Below are 21,692 nucleotides of genomic sequence, written 5' to 3' on the forward strand. Positions count from 1 at the left end.
TCCCGCAGGAGTTCTTTTACATGCCAGTAAATCTACTGACATGAGTCTGTCGCATTTAAGCACACTTAAATGCCATCGACCTGGCCCGAGATCGAACCCGCAACCTTGGGCATAGGAGGCCAGCGCTATACCAACTTGCCAACCAGGTCGACTGTATGTATGTATATATGTATATATGTATATATGTATGTATGTATGTATGTATGTATGTATGTAAAAAAATTCAGTTATGGTTTATTTAATGACCCTCGCAACTGCTGAGGTTTTATCAGCGTCGCCGGTGTGCCGGAATTTTGTCCTGCAGGAGTTCTTTTACATGCCACTAAACCTAGTGACTTAAATACCATCGACCTGGGCCGGGATCGAACCCGCAACCTCGGGCACAGAAGGCCAGCGCTATACCAACTGCGCCATTTAGGGCGTATGTATGTATGTATGTATGTATGTATGTATGTATGTATGTATGTATGTATGTATAATTACGTGCCTATTGTATCTAATATTTCATTTTTCGTACATTTGTGGCGACATTCTAACGAAGCTCATTTCTCTGACAATTTAAACTCAGTTTTAACTTTACTTTCTTCGGAAACGTAGATTTATATTGCACAAAATTTTATTCTCAGTGTTTTCGTTTTGCAACTCGAAAAGTTCACGTCATCATGAAATCGAAACGAGATAAAATAAAGTAAAGCTAACCTCATATACACAACATTTTTTTTTTTGTTTACAATTAAGCAACACACCCAAAACAGACAACTGCGCTAGGATATACATAACATTTAAAATTGGTTGCAGAATTCCTTTTACAGCAGAGCACACCGCTTTTAAGTATTCTAGAAAGTAGCCCGTTTTCATTTAAATTAATTCATTTCGAAGAGTTCACATTTATGAGCAGTCATTGACAATGGTATACGGTATTTCATTAAAACGATTGTGAAAGCCTTTTTAACTAGATGCGAGACATCAAACCGGCATCGAATGACCGGGCGAGCCTCTCTCTCGGTTCTTGGATCTGTTCTACCCTGGACTGGTGTCGGACGGTGTCTGGTCCAGAATACTAACCAACGCTTTAGCTCTTGCTGCAGAGTGCATAATCAGGGTACGTCATGACCATCATGATGCTCTCTGTACAGTAATCCAGACTATATGCGTGCGTGGAGCACAACAACGGAGATGAGCCAACAAAACCATCGCATTCATTTACAAAGGCTTCCTCCCGCGTTCCCTCAAACTCATACAAAACTTTACACATGCGAGGAATTTTAAGCGTGTCACCGTAAGGATTATATGGCTACATAACGTTCTTGTGTTCTGCTTGTACGCCAGACTCTAGATTGCTCACTTCGTGTAATTTGTGTGATTAGTTTCATTGCAGAATGTGTTTTGGGGACAGTAATAAATCTTAAAAATATAAACACGCTTTGAGCTTAAAATATTCAATATACAAAAATTATAGTATAGATAGTTAAAATACTTTATGTAGAAAATAAAAGAGATGTAAAAGTAATAATTGTAATAATAATCAAAATACTGACTACTATCGCATACAACACTGCTATAATGTGACGTAGATATAAGAGAAAATTTGGTTATATAAAAGTCGTTACAAGGCGATATTTATAATAGACTTGTAACTCTGCAGGAGACAATGCAATGTTCTGAAATGATTTAAAGTAATATTTCCGTTATAAATTATTACAAAGAAACCGAATATGGACAATGAATGAAATATCAACACCATTTTTCAGCCATATAAAATAAAATACCGAGCGAAGTGGTCGAGGATATACCCTCTCGGACTCGCACTCAGAAGGCCAGGATTCAAAACCCGAGGCCGGCCAATCTTAGTGTGGATTTTTCCGGGATTTTCTCGACTCGCAAATGCGAATTTCACCTACCCGAACGTTTTGTTCACTGTATGTATGTATGTATGTATGTATGTATGTATGTATGTATGTATGTATGTATGTATGTATGTATGTATGTATGTATGTATGTATGTATGTATGTATGTATGCATGCATGCATGCATGTATGTATGTATGTATGTGCGTATGTACGAATGTGTTTGTGTGTTTGTTTGTTCGTTCGTTTTATTTGTTTGTATGTATATGTTCTTGTTGTCTTTAGGAGATGGTCCCTGCGTAGAGCTGATCCCTCATCAGATGAGTCTCTCTAATGTCCAAGTCTCGCATGTGATCCAAATAGAATTACCCCTCATCTAAGAGCAACAGCTTGTAAGATACAGGAAGGAGGTTACACAAGGATAAAGAAAAAATGAAATAAAATGTAAGACGCGTTTTCACCTTTTCCATTCTCTTCAAGGTAACTTCTTTGGTAACGAAGATGCTTTATACATTTAAATTGATGACTTTTTTAATTCTATACTTCCAGATTTCTTGAGAGGCAGAATCGAGAAAGTATCCCAGCGTTGGTACAAAGTCATAGATAATTCAGGAGAATATATTGCCGATTAATTTCTGTCTTCTATTCAACTCAAAGAAAAAGTTTTTGCAGCGAAAAATCACTAGCAGCTTTTGCAATTAAGGATTATTTACTCCCATGCCATTTGTAAGCATGAACTTTGTACCCTATTCGAGAGACTTTTTATATTTCGCAAGAGTAAGTAACAGAGTTTGAATTTCATTATGAAGACTAACGAATACATTATCATGTAGCTACCAATGCTAAATACTGACTTTCTTAAGGAGGAAAAGTAATATACAGAGAGATGTTTAATACGAAATATATTTGTGTCTAATAAATTACATAGATGTACTTAAAAAGACAATTTATAATGAAACCAAACACAATTTTTTGGGTCGTAAAACTTCTTATTGTGCGTGTAATACAGAAAAGGAAAGTTTCAGTACATAACAAAAGGTTTCATTTTTAAGCGGTGGCTCAAGAAAATTAAATACGGACGGTAATATCATTCACAACACAGTGAAAGAATTATTTAGAAAAGTGTAAACAGTGTAATGGAACTAATTTGTTTTGTCGTTGAATTTTTCGTCTTAGTTTTATCTGCAAATAAAACATGTTTTTATACCCATTAATATATGTAACATCCTTCTAAGTACGAAAAAGAATTTTAATACACATTATTAATTAGCTCTGTATTTTAAAACTACGAAATAAAAAGAATTCAGGATCATAAACAGGACTTAGGCCTATATTTAATGAGTTCTTTAACTTGTTTGCTTGTGTCTGTTTCTCCCTCTGTGTGCATATGATTTGTACGTGTATGTATGTCTGTGTGCGTGTGAGTTTGTTTACTGTATGTTTATGTAAGATCTGTAGAAAGGTATTCATCCTATGTCAAAGAAAATTCCTAATGTCTGCTGCATATTCTCTTAGTGGGTTATTTCACGACGTCTCAGGTTAATTAGTGTCTGAATGAAATGAAGGTGAAAATGCCGATGAAATTAGTCCGGGGACCAGCACCGATAGTTACCCAACATTTGCTCATAATAATTGGGTTGAGGGAAAACCCCAGAAAAAACCTCAACCAGGAACTTGACCAGACTGAGATTCGAAACTGGGCCACCTGCTTTCGCGGTTAGATGCGCTACCCGTTACTCCATAGGTGTGGACTCTACTCCATATTACTTGTAGCCACTTCTTTCTATCAGTTTCTCAATTTATAATTGAAAATGTGGACTGTTTCTCAGGAATTAGAACTAATATATATATACATATAATTTCATTGTTGAATACTTCCTACTATTTTAGGCCGCCTATAAAGACAAAGAATAAAATAACAAGAATTACAATTTCATACACATACAACATAGCCTGCAGGTATTCTGATATATTTTGACAAAAGTTAAAAGTGATTGGCCTAATACAAATCAATTTAGCCTTAAAATATTAAACTAAAAATTACAAATAAACTAACTGAAATATTCTACAATTAAATAAAGTACTCAAAACAATAGTAAAATAAGAAAATAATTACAATGTTAATACAATGATTCTTATAAATTTGGAGCGAACCTTTAACGGCTATCAGAGCTATAGTTTTCAGGTTCTGGATGTCAAGGTGAAGAAATTGCCAAATATTGACCAGGTGTTTCGGTATTGTGCCTCTAGCTCCAATTAACATGCCGTAGATATGAATCCTTTTGAAGAGGTATTTTTCCAGATAATACGGAATTATAGCCTCATATAGGTTACTTGCCGTTTTTCATTATCTACATCTTCTGGTTGACCACTGTCTTGTTCAAATCTAACAGTTGGATCTAGAATATGCTCTTCATAAGAACTTTTTTCATATACAGTAAAACTCCTCGTATCCGATACCCAAATAACCGGCAATACTAAAATAACTGCACTTTTGGCTAGACCAAAAAAAATTGTCATTGATGCGAAAGGAAAGAATTGGACGAAGATATGAGTGGTTTTCGTGGATCGCATATGCCGCATACTTTGTTTACTCTTTACATTTCTCACACGTGAAAACATAGACAGAAAACCCCGTTATGTCCCTGGAGTAGATCGGGTAGCATCGGTAAGCTGTCACTTAGGCCTTGCAAACAATGCGCAGAGGCGATATCTTTAAATTTACCACTTAAACTCGGCCGTTTCGAAGAAGTGTTGGAGGAGTCTAAATAGGAAAGTGTGAAATTCTCTGTTACGCTGTAGCTCGTAAAAGCTTCACTCAGGTAATAGATAGTATAATAAACAAGCAGACATTAGAGTTATATTAAAGAGGTTCAAATCATCGAGCGGTACAGCTACATCATCGTCTTCATAGTTGCGACGTTGGCTACACCGCTTTTCATGTCACATGGCCGTCATTTAAAATTGTCATCAAGTTACGAAAACTTTTAGTATTTTTTACGCTATTATGTAGGCCTCTTACAATAATTATAAACTGATAAATGTGCATTACCGTGTTCAGTACTAAAAATAAACATTGTACGTATTTCAAAACTTTATTTTTAAATCTCTATATGAAAATTACTAAATTTCAACACGGAAAAAAAATGTTTGTACAGTACAGTATGTCTTTACATAACCTATAAACATACTTTCCATTATCCGGCAAGATCAGTTATCCGGCACTGACTTTGTCCTACAGTTGCCGGATACGAGGAACACCATGGACCCCTTCGAACATTTCTCTCTTAGAATGCCGGCAATCTCTGATCGAATGCGATGATGTTTGGAATTTTACAGTAGCTCACCTTACGGGCCAGATCCAAGGACATGCGCCAAAGTTATATTCCGTATGTGGCATCGCCGACAGAGATTGTCGTCCAAAACTTGACTCCAAACTGGTTATAACTATATTCTTTACATGTAGTGATATTCATACAACTAATTATTTTACATAACGTACAACCCAATCTTGATTTTACAAAGAAAATTCTATCTCTATAAAAGAATCACACTTCCATTATGAAACTATTTTGTAAGCAATTTTGTAAATATTGAGGCCTTCAATTTTAGAAAATTATACTATAATGAAATCCCTACATTTTTACTATTAACATAACTTTCCAATACATTTCAATAAGTAAGCAGGACATTTAGTTTATTTAAAAATCCTGATCCTTCAGAATTTCACTGTGACTGACTTGTGAAGATGAATTGAAGATTTTCAAAAGTTTATTGGGATTTATTTTCTCCAACTAGCCGGGACTGTTTACAGGTTCACAATTTTGTCTGATGTGATCTTTAGAGTGAAATTTATAACGAATTTCTAGGTGTTGGATATAACTTACTTGTGAGGATTTTAACAATATGTTTAGACTAAAATATAAACATTACTCATGAAATTATATTAATACAGCGATTATTTCAATTATTGTAACAAATAATTATTTTATTGATAAAAAGACTGTTTAACATTATGAAATGGAGTGTTTTACTGATATAGCATTATACAATGTTTTATAGAATAGTGAATTGTGACTGACTGCAATCTTCTCGAAAAGTAAATATACTAAATGCAAAGGACAAACAGAAATAGAGAAGGTAAAAGTCTGCTTTCAGATTGAAGAATCCTGGGGAAATGAATTCTTAACCTCTCTAAATTTACAGAACTTTTCTGAAATTCTCTAAATAACTTATCACCTAATCACAAAAAAACATAAACCACATTGTCCCTCCTAAGCTTGTAATAAAATTATGTGAATTTATTCAACAATGCAAATGTATTTCACTAACAGAATTTGTCATTAAATCCAGTGCACGGATATTTTGACCATACGGTCTAGGCTTGTATAGGAGAAGAGACTCTGGAGTTCAAGATGTGAGATCATTTAGAGGAGTTGACGCAGACTCGGATCATTACCTTATTAAGGTGAAATATTTATGCGGGATAGACAGTACATTTAATTAGAAAGCAGAAAGACCTCGTAAAATAAAAGTCGAGGCACTTAAAGAAGAAGAAGTAAGAAATAAATATCAACAAGCTCTAAGTAGAGAATGTGTAAATCGGAAAGAGAGATTTGAGCAAGGAATAGAGATCTACTGGGAGGAACTAAAAGAAGCCTGCAGAATAGCAAGCGAAGAAGCAGTAGGATATAATGAAAAGACTATGAAAAACGATTGGTTTGACAGTGACTGTCAAAAAGCACTAGAGGAAAGGAACAAAGCAAGGGAAATTTATTTAGACCGTCTGACAAGGAACTAGTACAACGAATATCAAAAGAAACGGCAGGAAGCAAATTATATATGCAGACGTAAAAAGAGAGAATTGTGGAATAAACGCATTATAGAAATGGAAAACAATTTCAAAGAGAATAACCTCAAAAGTGCTTATAGAGAAGTGAAATATAACAGAAAAGGATATGTACCGAGAACAAATTTACTTAGAAATGGAGAGGAAATTGTCAGTACACCACAAGGAGTTCTACCAAACTGGTAAAACAGATATGGCAAGAAGAAAAAATGCCTAGTGAATGGAAAGTTGGAATAATCTGTCCAATTTATAAAAAAGGAGACAAACTAGAGTGCCAAAATTATAGAGGCATAACTCTCCTATGGACAATGTACAAAATATTCACTTACATTCTCCGGAAAAGATTGGAGAAATACTACGAGAATATCATAGACGAGTACCAAGCCGGCTTCCGTGCAGGAAGGTCGACCATAGATCAAATTTACACTGTTAAAGGCACGACAGAAAAGTTCTGGGAGTATAATCTCAACTTATACCATTTGTTTGTAGATTTCAGAACAGCTTATGACAGCATTAATAGACAAGGATTATATAAAATTATTATTCATCAAGGGATACATCCATAGATAATCAAACTCGTCAAGATGACCATGGCAGAAACCATGGTTCAAGTGAAGATATTTGGCGGTTCAACAGAACAATTTAATATTGATAATGGGCTGAAACAAGGGGATGCTCTAGCACCAATGCTCTTCAATCTTGCTTTACATTGGGTGATAACACAGACAGGTATAGATCCTAACAACACTTTAGTTTACAAAAGCGTCAAATAGTAGGATACGCAGATGACTTGGATGTTATGGGACGGTCGTTGACAGCAATAGAAGAAGTGTATAAAGACCTGGAACAAGGAGCCGCTAAAATCGGGTTGCAGATTAATGCAAGTAAAACCAAACGGATGACACAAATAAGAAATAAACAAAATATATACAACTCTCTCAATCTGACGATAAACATGTTTGAAGAAACTGAGAAGTTTAAATATCTTGGAACAATAATGACAAGTAACAATAACGAATTAATTGAAGTACAGAGTCGAATCACTGCAGCCAATAAGGCCTATTTCGCATTAAGCGCAATATTGAAATCTAACTGTGTGCACAAGGAAACAAAACTTAAAATATACAAAACAATTACACTAGTCTGCGATGAAATTCCTGCCTCCAAAGTTTTAATGTTTTAGGGTATTATTAGCATCCTATAATCAAATTCAAAGCCAAAAAGTTCCTATCACATACCATTTTTTTGTTATTTTAATTTTCTTATAATATATTACGACAATTCATAGCGTAATTATTTTAAACTGTAATACTTTAACATATGTAGGTTTAGTATGTTAGGATATGAAAACCAAATGTATTCAACATATTTTTAAGGTGTTTATATTGAAAACCAAGGACACTGGATGTTTTTTTAAGCAGATAGGGAGTGCAAGCACATAAGGAAGTTAGGGCGAAATAACGTGCAGCCTTGTCATTATTTTTATTTGTGAAAGATAGAAATGTCAGCCACTCCTTGGTGAGAGACTGAACTCAACTTGTGTAGTTCCTCTCACATTTCATTAGTCTGCGTTTCACCTGGAAACGAAACGAAATCAGTTTGAAGCTTTATTGTGGAGTAGAATGTTGAAAGTTTTTAGTTCAGTAAGAAAGTATTTACCATGTTGCATCGAGGATGTCTAAATAATCCAGGCCACTTTCGTTATATAACTTATGTAGGATATACACATTGCCTAAGCAGAGGTGTAATATTACAGATTTTGTGAAAAAAGTTATACCATGCCTATTTTGGAATCAAAACTTGTAGACCAAAGTAAAGCTTGGGCACCACATAAAGTATGTAGATTATGCACTGAAGAGCTTCATCATTTGATCAATTAGAGAAGACCGTTGCTATTTTTTGGAGTACTTATGGTTTGGACAGAGCAGACGAACCATAGTAATGACTGCTACTTCTGTTCGTGTGATGTGAAGGGGTACGATTCTAAATATAAAAATCAAATCGTGTATTCAGTTGTTCGGTCAGCCATTTTACCTGTGCCTAATGTACCAATCCCTGTGCGACCAGAAAATCTTAAACAAACATCTTTCTATTGGTACTGACAACGTAAAATAGGTTTTAAATAGTTTTTCTCCGAAGGTGATAATCTTGTATATTGCAGTAATGTGAAAGAATTTATGCTAAAACTTGGACTTCCAAACTATGACCTAAATGAATGGAGACTCTTCATTGCTGCTTCCAAGCGAAGTTTAAAGGATTTCCTCCTTCATAACGGAAACATTTTTGGTTCAGTGCCCGTTGCCTATTCAGTGATCCTCAAAAAATCATACACAAATTTGCAACTGCTGTTATTGCGACTAGACTATAGGAACACAACTGGCAAGTTTGTGATGATTTCAAAGTTCTTATTATGTTGCTGGGTCAACAATCTGGTTTTACCAAATTTCCATGCTTTCTTTGCCTGTGGGATAGTAGGTCATGAGTTGATCACTGGACTATGAAAGACTGGCCACCTCGACAAATTTGGAAGTCGGTTGTAAGAATGTTGTGAACCAAAGTCTTGTGAGTTCTTCTAAAGTTGTGCTGGCATCTCTCCACATCAAGCTTGGCTTAATGAAACAGCTTGTAAAAGCTTTCAATAAGGAAGGAGGCTGTTTTAAGTATATATGTGAGAAATTTCAACTACTATCTGAAGCAAACTGAAAAATGATATATATATTTAATGGTCCTGACATAAGAAAACATGTCTGGTGCAGCATTTAGAAACAGTATGGATGAAAAGGAGAAATCAGCATGGATGTTGTTTTAAAATTGCTTGGCAACAAGGATCCTAATTACCGAAATATTGTGGCTAACATGCTTGAAGTATACAAGGAATTTGGTTGTAACATGAGTATCAAAATTTTCTGTTTTCTCAGATATCTTATTTCGCCGAAAATCTAGGATTTTTCAGCTAAGAGTAAGATGAACGATTTCACAAGGATCTGCAGGAGTTCGAAAGAAGGTACCAGGGACGCGGGAGTATCAGTATGCTTGGTGATTATTGTTGGATGTTAAAGCGTGATAGGACAGGAGGACTTTCTCAACTAAGAAGCAAGTTGTGTAATTTTTTGTGTGATACATTGTGCTAATTTATACATCCAATAGTGAAGTAAACAAAACAAAACAAAAACACTCTAGTGACATGTATGAACAAGCATACATATAATTTCAGCAAGTTGTGTCTTTTAAATACTGTTTTTCAATTTGAAATAAAAAAGTGAATGAAAAAGTTTGTGATGAAATTCAAGTATTTATAAAATACATTTAAAGTGATTTTGCAAACAAACCTGACACGATAGAAGAAAACGGATTGAAAATTCGGATTCAGCACATTGCCATTATATAAAATCACATTACTTAGTTTAGGCAACAAACACAAAGTTGAAATTCGCAGGTTAGTGTTATTAGAAGTATTCTCTGTTATGCAAGCGAAACTTGGACATTATCTAAGGTGACAGAAGCTAAACTAGGTATATTTGAACGCAAAATACTCCGAAGAATTTTTGGACCAGTGCAAGAAAATATGCAGTGGAGAATACGTTATAATAACGAGCTATATAAATTATATAGAAGTTTCGATATTGTTACTTTCATCAAATTAAGGAGGCTTGAATGGGCCGGACATGTCTATCGGATGGAAGGGAACAGAATATCAAAGAAGTTGTTAGAAGGGAAAATACATGGTAAAAGACCAATTGGAAGACCCAAAAATAGATGGATAGACGCGGTAACGATCGATTCTCAGGACTATCTCGGAACAACTGCCTGGAGAAAATTAGCACAAGACAGGGAGAGTTGGAGGAAGAAAATTGAGGAGGCTAAGGCTCGACTTTGGGCTGTGATGCCATCGTAGTAGTAGTAGTAGTAGTAGTAGTAGTAGTAGTAGTAATAGTAGTAGTAGTAGTAGTAGTAGTAGTAGTAGTCTAAGCTTGTATAGGCATAAAGTATATCCATTTTACTTTTACTAGGAACACACTGCTCTATCGAGTATAACATTCCGTTGGTTTATAAGCAAAATACATTAAGTAAAAAATAATACTTCTGAGAAAAATGTGTAGGCTATGTAGTGGACATCATAATGTAACTGTATAAACTTAGTATTGGAAAATTAAATACACTTACACAGAAGCAACTTACTAAAAAGAATAATATTTTGAGAATTCAGTTTTGTCAGAAGAGAAACGCCTTTTTCTCAGAAGTAATAATTTTTACTCAATGTGTTTTGCTTGTAAACCAACGATTTTTTTTAATTAAATTGTAGCCGTGACTTGACAAAAAGTATTTGGTTTAGTCTGAACTAAATTCCCAAAAGCTTTGAGATGAACAAAGTGACTATAGGAAATATTTTCCTTAGTATCGATGATACATCTTCCCAACGTCTTCAAGTAATTTTGCAATTCTTCACAATCAGCCTTACATATGCGAGGTCTAGTAGCCTGTTGCGGTTTCTTTTGCCAGATATTTTGAGTAGAGAGGCTCCCTAAAGAGCTTATACTTCTTGGTTTATATCAGAGCTATAGACGTAGGCCCTAATCGTGCTGTGTGCACTGGGAAATACGTTGTCAGTTGAGTCCCTATTTATCTAAGTTATATTAAATGCTACGGGTATATTTGTTACCTCTGCTAGGACACGTGGACGTGAGGCCAACAGTCAGCTGCTATGCCTTGGCCCTCCATAGGCTGTTGCGCAACGGATCTGTTGCTTTGCTAATTTCTTCCTGGCAGCCAACATGCCCTGTAATAGAGTAGACAACATACTGTCAGGTTCACAGATAGCCGCACGGATAACACGACTGTTTTCCCCTTTGGTAACCCGGATTCAAGTGCCGGTTGGTCGAAGTGAAATTTGTCGTGGATAAAGAATTTTCTCTGTGATAGATGCTCCATTTTCTCCTACCGACATCGCACAACTGCTCAATCAACACCATGCGGTGCTATGTAGTTAGGCTCCCATAGTGCACCGAGAGCAACTCATACTAGTTCTGCGCGTCGCTCCTAGATGAGAATGCTGGGATGAATGACACAAAAGTAAAGTAACTGCTATTGGATTAAAAAAAAACATTAGACACCTGTTCAAATAGTTCATCATATATATATATATATATATATATCTTACTAATAATTTTGATTTAGGATTGACATTTCCATATTATATTTATCTACCGGAAGTTGGATTGTGTGAGCAGATTGTGTAAGCAGGATATTAAAAACCATTCCCAGAGTCTGCAGGTAGAATTTTGTTAAGTCAGAATTTTAGCGTCTGATTTACAGTACATTAATATAAATTCTCCAACAGTTTCTTTGTTTTCTGTGTTGTAAATTATTACTAACAAAGTCTTGTTTCGTTCATTATTTGATTTCAAACTGCAACGGCCCTCTTTAATTCTTTCCGCGCCGCAGTGTCGTGGTCTAACGGTCTGAGGCATCACGCTAGGGATGGGAGGTTATTCGAAAATAACCGGTTATCGGTTAACCTGTTATTTCAAAATATATTTAAGTTGTTGAAAGAAGATAACCGATCAAAAATAAGAAGTTAACCGGTTATTTTCCGGTTATTAATTTTTTTAACGTTCTAAAGTCAGCAAACTACTCAGGAAAACAAAATGAGAGGTTATTTGCAATAGAAATCAAATAAATATTTGCACTCAACTCCAAACCAACCAGAAGATAGTCAAAATAACATAATTAGATGCTGAAGATCATCACTTCATCAGTAATTCCCTAAACAAAATACAAAAAATTATCATAGGTTATGAAATGGCATTTAAGATGTTTATCTCATTCACATTAGGGTTATAGGTAAGATAAGTAAAAAATAACACAAATTTAATAATTTTTACAATTATAACCTTGTTTATGATAAATTTCGACGGATATAATCTATTCTGCTATAACAAATAAGTACTAAAGTCAAACTTTCTCGACGTATGGACAGAGAACTTGTACAACCATGTCCATCCCTGAAGTCCCCCTGTGAAAGTGATCGGTATTGGAAAGCTAGAGACTAATGGGACAATGATGTAAAATATCAATAATATATGCTATTAGAAAAAAAAATTTCTCGCAGTTTGAAATGCTCCAATATCGGCAGATATATTATAAGTCAATCAGAGAAAGTCACCGATTAAGATAGGCATATGCTATTGACATTGATTTGATTTCATTTTGCCATCTATGGATATATGAAGTAAGTAAAGCAGTAATCCCTACCCCATCTAGGAATGGTCCACGAGACAATAAATGTGTGTACAAGGTTGATTATATACAGTACAAAATAATAAAATAAATTATGTTCGTTTGCTATTTAATTAGAGATAAATTAAAAATACATTTGAATCGATGTATATTTAAAAAATAACCGGTCGTTCGGTTATTGAGGAAAATAACCGGTTATCAGGTTAAACCGGTAAGAAAAAATAACCGGTTAACAGTATGAAATTAACCGGTTTTCAAAATAACCAGTTATTTTTGCCCATCCCTACATCACGCTTAGGACTCACATTATAGAATGCACACTAGTATGAGCCCTAGGAGAGAAGGAAATTTTTTCTCGTCCAGTGTATGAAAAGTGTACCCACCAGCATCGTAATAAATTTGAGGAGCTACGAAATCCGGTTTCGTAAACAAGCCATAACGGCTGGGGGATCATCGTTGTGGTTGCATGATTACCCACCTTTGCTGAGGCATGTGTGTATCTATATGAGGCCAGTAGCCGGCTAGTGGATCTTGTCTTGGTCCTTCATATGCTGTCGCGTCACGGTTTATTATTTTTTATTATTTAATGTACTGACAATTAATTTTGTAATTTATATCGATGTTACGAATATATAAAAATATAATAGATTTGACAAGGATGAGACTGCCAATGAGAACGTGATCAGGGGCGGCAGGGAAAAACCGAATACGAAAACAGGACACAAAGGATAATAACGACGGCAGTAAAACTGAGATTAAGTCAACTACCTGACCCCTATTACAACGTCAGATATACCGTATTTAATACATTTTAATACGTTCCACAAAGTATAACACTAATTTTACAGTTATCACTATTTTCGCTTTTATGAACCCATAAATGTATAAAGACGAAGAATAAACAATAACTACGGTAAATGATTTACAGACAATATTGTACAACATGTATGTCTTGACTGAAGGTAACATAAATGTTACACAAGGTCCCCACTGCGCAAGCGTCTTTACATCACAACGAGGACTCTATACATTCAAAACCTTGGTCATGCTTCATGCTTATCGATATTTTTGTCTTCTATTTATTTAATACTATTTCAGATAAACACGGACATGTATGGAAAGCAAATGATCTTGTGCATATTTTACGAACGGTAGAACCCCAGTAGATAAACAATTCGTTTCGTGAGGAGTTAATTAAGCCTATTTTCGTGCGTATTATTTCAACGAAGCTGGGTCGGCTTTCCCTGCTTGGCACCCGAGTGCATTTTTTGTTATTGTTTATCTTTGATACATGTGCCTTCGTATCTAACAAACGTAACTGAAATTGCCTTCTGGAACACGTATCAATTTTGTAATACATTTCTTCTTCAATAAAAACAACAGATTTCTGAACGTTTGTAAAAAAAAATACTGGGGCTAGTATCCCAAATTTTAACACGTAAATTGCATTTTTGAATATGCTACATCAGCGGCATTTAAATATAATTTTATTGATGTGTATTTTTACGTGGTTGATCGCACAAATGGTACTATACTTTTCACTTTAGTAATTCATGACTATAACATTTGCGTCATTACCATCATCATCATCATCATCACCAACATCATCATCATCATCATCATCACCACGAATTTTCAAGTTTAGGCATTATTAATTAAGACACTTCAATTTCACAGGAATTAACCTTCGTATTTTTGTCTAAGTTGACACTAATTTCTCTTTCTTTATAACTAAAATATTCATTAATTAAATGTTACTGATTTAATTTATTTTATTTATTTATTTATTTATTTATTTTACTAATAATTGTAACGTAAAATATAATATAAACAGAATAACTTTATCTGGGCCCTGAAAGAGTAGAACTTGTGCTCAGGGGCGGATTCCTAATTGAAACTACAATAAAATAATTTCCTAAAAAAAATTAAATAAATTAAAATGAAACTTTGGTACACTTAAATGGAACGTTGTTACGAGACAACAAAAATCTTTTAGGAGCATAATATTAATAATTATTAATAATTAATAATAATAAAAATAAATTTTATTTAAATATGTGGATTTGTAATGTATATTTTAAATTGTGGATTTGTAATGTATAATTTAATTAAACTCTGTTTATTGCAATAGCGTATTGTTAAATGACTATGAACTGTGAACGATACATATAGGTAATGTAAACATAGCATGTGATATTATAACACTTGTAGGGTAAAGTTGCCTGTTTCCGTGATACCCCTAATCCCGATACTTTTTAAAAATCGAATGTCAGTCAAAGCTTTGCCGTTCGACCATAGCGCCAGACATCTTTCTCGAAAGATTGCGTATTTCGCCTACTTTTGATACATCGATGCACTTCCTAGCAAGATACTCAATCCCGTGACATTCAGTGAAAAGAACGTATCACGGAATTATGAACTTTACCCTACAACATTGTCTTATGTACTTAAGCAGAAGTTTATAATTGGCTAGTTGATCATCCATTGTATAAAGTAGATCAATTTAATAACTTAATTTATTTTAATTTGTGGATTGTAATGTATATTTCAAATTGACTCTGTCTTGAAGAAGAAATGCGCAGGACACATGATGTGACTCAACACAAACCGGTGGACTCACACCCTTACAATATGGGACCCAACGATTGACAAACGCAACCCTGGAAGACAGAAGACAAGGTGGGCAGACGAACTTGGATCAAGATTCACCCATCTATGGTCAAAAACAGTGAAAGACCGACAACAATGGAAGCTCATCACAAAGTGACTTGCAACCCAAGCAGTGATTATTGAATAGTGGACTCTTTAAGGTAAATCCAGACAGCGTCCTAAACACACTATGATATTACAAAAGTGACCACCATTATCGGAGGGCTAACAGGGAACTGCTTGACAAGTCACTCTGTATAGTCAGAAGGCCCTTGCCCTTCACAGGATTTTGTGACTAATTCTAATCGCAATAGTGTACTGCTAAATGACTATAAACTATGAACTGTGAACTGTACACTATATGGAACATAATCATAGCATACATGTATAATATTCCAACACTTGTATGCAATGGAACACGCTGTTTTATCACAATAAATAATAATAATAATAATAATAATAATAATAATAATAATAATAATTATTATTATTATTATTATCATTATTAGTATTATTATTATTATTATTATTATTATTATTATTATTATTACATTCTTTTGAGCAGATTAACTCCATATGTACATGAAATTATTGGTGATCATCAGTGCAGTTTTAGGCGTAATAGATTGACTATTGATCAGATTTTTCGTATTCGACGAATATTGGAGAAAAAATGGGAGTATAAAGGTACAATACATCAGTTATTCATAGATTTCAAAAAGCCATATGACTCGGTTAAGAGGGAAGATTTATATAACATTCTTATTGAATTTGGTATTCCCAAAAAAACTAGTTCGATTAATTAAAATGCTTCTCAGTAAAAATTACATCAGAGTCCTTGTAGGCCAGTTTCTATTTGATGCTTTTCCAATTCACTGCTGGCTAAAGCAAGGAGATGCACTATGACCTTTACTTTTTTAACTTTGGTCTAGAATATGCCATTAGGAAAGTTCAGGATAACAGAGAGTGTTTGGAATTCAACGGGTTACATCAGCTTCTTGTCTGTGCGGATGACATGAATATGTTAGGAGAAAATCCACAAACGATTAGGGAAAACACGGAAATTTTACTTGAAGCAAGTACAGCGATAGGTTCGGGAGTAAATCCCGAAAAAACAAAATAGGCCTATATTATTATATCTCGTGACCAGAATATTGTACGAAATAGAAATATAAAAATTGGAGATTTATCCTTCGAAGAGGTGGAAAAATTCAAATATCTTGGAGCAACAGTAACAAATATAAATTACATTCGGGAGGAAATTAAACTCAGAATAAATATTGGAAATGCATGTTATTATTCGGTTGAGAAACTTTTGTCATCTAGTCTGCTGTCAAAAAATCTTAAAATTAGAATTTATAAAACAGTTATATTACCGGTTGTTCTGTATGGTTGTGAAACTTGGACTCTCACTTTGAGAGAGGAACATAGGTTAAGGGTGTTTGAGAATAAGGTTCTTAGAAAAATGTTTGGGTTTAAGAGGGATGAAGTTACAGGTGAATAGAGGAAGTTACACAAGGCAGAACTGCACGTATTGTATTCTTCACCTGACATAATTAGGAACATTAAATCCAGACGTTTGAGATGTGCAGGGCATATTTCAAGTATGGGCGTATCCAGATATGCATATAGATTGTTAGTTGGGAGGCTGGAGGGAAAAAGACCTTTAGGGAGGCCGATACGTAGATGGGAGGATAACATTAAAATTGATTTGAGGGAGGTGGGATGTGAAGGTAGAGATTGGATTAATCTTGCACAGGATAGGGACCAATGGCGGGCTTATGTGAGGGCGACAATAACCTCCGGGTTCCTTATATGCCATTTGTAAATAATAATAATAATAATAGTAATAATAATAATAATAATAATAATAATAATAATAATAATTCTTACTTATTTACTTTACTCGCTTCAAGTAGAATTTATGTGTTTTCCCTATCTCCTATGGATTAATAATAATAATAATAATAATAATAATAATAATAATAATAATAATAATAATAATAATAATAATAATTTAATAACAATTTTAACGTAATATTGGCAAGTGAAGTAATCTGTTGTTGTCGTACGAATGCATTTTTTTTATTTTTAAGAGAGTGTTATCAGCTGCCATGTTTCGTCTCTAGACATTAAATTTTCCCTTACTTCCTTTTCATTACCTAAGCATAGTTTGAGCATCTTAGGCATTTAATATTTGCTTAAAATATTAACCAGTAGTTACAGAAACTTGATCTTTTGCTACACCTAACTACTCTTTCTAGATCTGAGAAAATTAAATTACTGAAGTCTCTAATATGTAAAATCATTACCTTGAATAATTTAGTTGCAGGGTTTCCCTATTGGCGTGATGGCACAATGATGTATTAAACAATATTATTGTAATACAGATATTCAATAAGCATCTATATTTTTTCCAATTTTTAGGACAATTATAGCAGTTTTCTAATAAAGGCAATGACGGTGAAGGTGATTATGAAAGTAAAAATTTATATTAATAATTTGGATCAGTATGTATGAAGTTATGAAGGAACTGGTCACTTTCATTCAGAAAGCAGAAATACAACATAGCATACAGAACAGAAAACACGCTACAAAGACATCTCAACACACAAACAATACAAACAAATAAATACAACCACACAGGCATATACAAACTCACATGTAATAGTTGCGACAAGTTCTACATTGGTCAGACAGGCAGGTCATTCCAAACACGCTACAAAGAACACACTAATGCAATAACCAGATGACACAATACATCTATATATGCCGAACACATAACTAATGCTAACCATACATACAATAACATAAATACAGGCACTGAAATCCTACACATACAACGCAAAAACCAAAAATCAACACACTAGAACAATATGAAATATACAGACACACTAAAACACACCCTAATCAAATTCTCAACACATATATCAATTTCAGAACACACTCACTATTTGACTCCGCTTTTCAACACGCAAACACACCCCTACAACAGGCAGCGATATGAAGATGACGCTATGATCTAGTAGGCTCTGATAATGCTGTACTGTATACACCGAAACAGCTGTAAGCCACACGTGCTTATATAATTAACACTAGTAAGTTTGCCATTTTATCAATCAAAAAGCGTTGGTGTGGTACTGAAACTAACACTTTAATAACTGACAATCAGAATGAACCGAAAACTTCGCCAAACACTAGAGCTCACTGATGAAATAAAATCTCCGGCACCGACAAGAAGTACATTTAACCCCGGTCGTACTTTTCTTCACAAGATTTACTCCACACGTGTAAGTGGTAAGACAATTTTATAATTAATTTATTTTGTGCCTAGGACTAAAATGATCCATTATTTCTACCAACTACTGATGGTGCACTTTTAATTGTTATTCCATTTTTAGGGAAAGTTGGTACCTGTCACATATTAAGAAAATTATTATTCACATCTGCATTTTATTATTTGATTATTTTGTTCCTGAATCCAAAATCGAAGGCTTTCAATAGTTCAACACGTTTCATGCTCATTGGAAATAAATAAGTGAAATTTACCGTGCCTATGAATGCCTACTTACATGGTTAGTGCATTATCCAAAATCGATGTCTATTTACGCTTTTTGTACTTGTTTCTTCCCTTTGCCAATTTTAATGAAAATAAAATAAAATTAGGCCTATATGAAACAATTTCTTAATTCCAGACAGAAATAATTTTTAAGTTCTAAGCTCTTGTTGACAAGACAGTTTCTGTAATTAAAAGTTTAGCGTTAGCATTTATTCCATTAAGATGATAAATTGTCGACAATGTACTAAAAATACAGCAGTATCATTTCCATTTTAGTAATGCCAAAACGCCAATTTTCTCAGATTTATTTATACAAGAAGTGTATGTCCTACTATGAAAAGTATTTTGCATAGCCCTGCGTCCGGACTAATTTCTTCCTCCTCCATGGCAGTCTCAATGTACTATAAAAGAGAGACCAGACTTTTTTAAATTCTATGAGCCATGTTTTAGGTGTACACGAATAACTCAGAAAGGAAACTAGGAAAGTAGAAAGGGCTACAGCAGAGGAAATGGAGAAGGTATTCATTTATTTAATTATTTGTTTACTTATTTACTTCTTTATTTATTTACTTATTTACTTACTTATATATTTATTTATTTATTTATTTACTTATTTATTTATTTACTTATTTACATACTTATGTATGTATTTATTTATTTACTTATTCATTCATTTATGTATTTAGTTATTTATTTCTTCCTTTATTTGTTTATTTATTCATTCATTTATTCGTTTATTTATTCGTTTATTCGTGTATTTATTTAATTATTTGTTTATTTATTTAATTATTTATTTATTTACTTCTTTATGTATTTACTTACTTATTATTTGTTTATTTATTTATTCCTTTATTCATATATTCTTAATTAATTTATTTATTTATTCATTCATTCATTCATTCATTCATTCATTCATTTATAATCTGAGCTACAACAGCAGAAGCTCTGGTTGGACAATTCTTTTACAAGTTGCAGTAGCTCTGTACGGGGAGAATCGTGAGATATTCTTCCTTCAGTCAAGTGATAAGGCAGCATTCAAATATTGTACAAAACCTTCAAAAAAACGTTCATCCGTGAGTGTGCAGTCGCACGTGTCGACTGGAAGCACGTTGTATGCCGACAGAGTCGAATATTCATAGCCCCTTAAGTCAAGCACTTAGATTGCTCCTGCAAATCAACTACCTTTGTCATAGAAGATGCTGGAAATGTTGTCCTTGTGCTGTCACATAACTCTTTCTTCAAAAAACAAGCATTATTTCTTCTGAAATTTCTGCAGTTTCCCTTCTCACATTTTCTTTCAAACACATCTTCCAACGTAGGCTTTGCGGGTTATTCCGATACATTTTATTTTATTTATTTTTTGAGTTCCCCATAAACAGAATTCGCATGCGATGTTTACAAGAATATCCACTGTAAGATCTCGAAATTGGTGTGTCTAATGAAAAATAGTCACGTATTACCACTTTATTTCTTCGGAAATTTGCAGCCACGTCATAGCTAATGTGAGTAGAGTAAATTTTCTACAGTTGAGTGTTGGATAAAGTTAATAATTGCTTCATTGATCTACTGAACATAGTTTCATTTGCATGGACATGTAGCGACACAGAATAACAGATACTGTAGTGCAGAAAACCCCGATCTTGTACACAAAATGCCTTTGCATGACCAAAAAATTGGTGTATTGTGGTCAGTGAATGCTTACAGAATTATAGGGTGTATATTTTTTTAAATACTATAAAATCACAGAGGTACAGTGATAACATAATCCCATCATACCTATAAGAATTATCTGATATTGAATGTACACAGGCATTTTTCAACAAGACTCCTGCAGTGCATACAGCGGATCTCTTGTTAGCATTAATTGTGGGACATTTTGAAGATAGGGTCAACAGTAAGAGAATATGGCCAGCACGATTTTCAGATCTTACCGTATGCGATTTCTATTTATGGCAAACTTAAAAATTAAGGTATATCAGAATAATCCGCATACGTTGAAACAACTGAAAGACAATATAAGAGTAAGAAGGAAAATAGCACCAGTTTCAGAAGAAGTAGTGTATGTTCATGCAAATTTTCTTAAAGGGAGTGAGAGATGTGTGGAGGCACAAGGATATCATTTCCAACACCTATGACAAAGGTAGGTGGTTATTGTAATGTAATTTACATGAGTAATCTATGAGCTTGACTTAAGGACTATGAATATCCGACTCTGTCGGAAAAAACAGCGTGCTTCCAGCCATCACGCTCGGCCGCACATTCACGGATGAACGTCTATTTGAAAGTTCTGTACAATTATCTCATGCTATGTTGAGAGGCAATTTTCCCGATATAAGATCGCGCTAAGTGACTGGAAACAATTATTAATTTAAAGATTATTTACTTATGATCTGCTTGTATTAAACAATATTATAGCAGGCCTGCTGAAATTGCTTCCGAATAACATGAGTAACAGTTATTAAATTACACTACTTTCATGTTAAAACATATTTTAATTCGTGCATTAAAAATATGTTTGTGTCTATTTCACTGCCCTTTTCTTTTGAGTGT

General features: G+C 34.0%; 1 long non-coding RNA gene across 1 annotated transcript in view; it reads right to left on the minus strand.

The window, feature by feature from the left end:
• Positions 1-11,409, minus strand: part of LOC138702212 (uncharacterized) — a 550,748-nt gene extending 539,339 nt beyond the window's left edge. The window contains exon 1 of the long non-coding RNA XR_011332806.1: positions 11,358-11,409. This is a non-coding gene — a long non-coding RNA (uncharacterized lncRNA). The remainder of the gene's footprint in view (positions 1-11,357) is intronic.
• Between the last annotated feature and the right edge of the window lie 10,283 nt (positions 11,410-21,692).

This window comes from Periplaneta americana, chromosome 6 (assembly GCF_040183065.1).
Source record: "Periplaneta americana isolate PAMFEO1 chromosome 6, P.americana_PAMFEO1_priV1, whole genome shotgun sequence".
Taxonomy (NCBI): Eukaryota; Metazoa; Arthropoda; class Insecta; order Blattodea; family Blattidae; genus Periplaneta; species Periplaneta americana.